This window comes from Lipotes vexillifer, unplaced genomic scaffold (assembly GCF_000442215.2).
Source record: "Lipotes vexillifer unplaced genomic scaffold, Lipotes_vexillifer_v1.1 scaffold1056, whole genome shotgun sequence".
Taxonomy (NCBI): domain Eukaryota; kingdom Metazoa; phylum Chordata; class Mammalia; order Artiodactyla; family Lipotidae; genus Lipotes; species Lipotes vexillifer.
The window spans coordinates 155,483-156,829 of NW_006791963.1; positions in this window are offsets into that span (position 1 = coordinate 155,483).

Sequence of the window (1,347 nt, forward strand, 5' to 3'; positions counted from 1 at the left end):
CAAAAGCAGATCTCAAGGACCCAGAACAACTCTGGATAACAAAGGGGTGGCAAGCAGGAAGATGAGCATCATAGATAAAGAATATCTTAACTAAAAGAGAACCAATAGGCAATCAGAAATCCAAGGATTATACCAAGAATCTGCAAAATTGAAAGAGCTCACCTATCATATTGACTTTTTTTTATGATAATATCTCATTTTGGCAAATTCAGAAATGCAACCACTTATACATAGTGCTGATGGGAATACAAATTGCTACACTGATTTAGGAGAGCAATTTGGTGATATGTTTTAAATGTTTAAAGATGTTCAGGGTTTTGACCATGCATTTCTACATCTAGAAAATTTTTCTACCAAAATCACACTTTTGTTTAAAGGAAAAGCGTGTGTGTCTCTAAGTGCTTTAAGAATGGCTGGATGAACAGTCTACAGAATACCAATTGATTCCTTCTGTGTATTGAAGAAGCAGGTAAATGTTTGTTTTGTTTTAATCTTCTTTATTTTTTTTTTTGGAATCTTCTCTGATAAACAGTTACTAATTCTATAATACATAAAATAAAATACACTCATATAACAATTGAAAGGGCAATAGAGTGAAAATACACACAGGTGTCAGGAAAACTTGATCATAGTTTTATATCTCTTGTTAATTATTCTGTGGTTCCAAGGAGGCAAGAGTTAATTTTAGATGCGTTGCTTTAGACCCTACAGTTAGGAACTGGTAAAGGGAGACTCCTAATCAAAGTGGTGAAGGCAGCAACTGAGAAGCAACAATTCCTAGTGGAAAAAAAAAATTCCAAAGCCAACAAACATCACCCTAACACAAATAGAGCCTCCAGTCTCTGACTCTCATTCAAAAATATATATAGGGAGACTTAGGAGGAGTGGAAGGGAATAGCATGATATAGTCTAGGAATAGAATAGAAGAGAATAAACATTATCTTTGCTATTTCTGCTCTTCCAGGCTTCCTAAAGTACTCCACATTTCATCTATTATACCTTTTCAGCAAGGCCAGGAAAATTGTTTTAAAAAAAATCAAGGAAAAGGAAAACTTCAAAAACAGAATAATGCTAATTTTTTAAATTCAATGAAATTTCTTTTTCTAATAGTCTGTGAGACCCAGGAGGACAGAGGCCTAGTCTCAGTTGTCTTTTCATTTTCAATGCTTAGCAAAGCATGTGTTTCAAGGAAGTTTGATGAACAAATGGATGAATGAATGAATGAATGAATGAATAAACAAATAACAATTTGAATCTTTTCAATAAGTCTCTAAAACCATCCCATTTTATCTAGAAAAGTGCCAGTAACAAATCAAACCAAGTATCTTTTTTTTTTTTTTTTTTTTC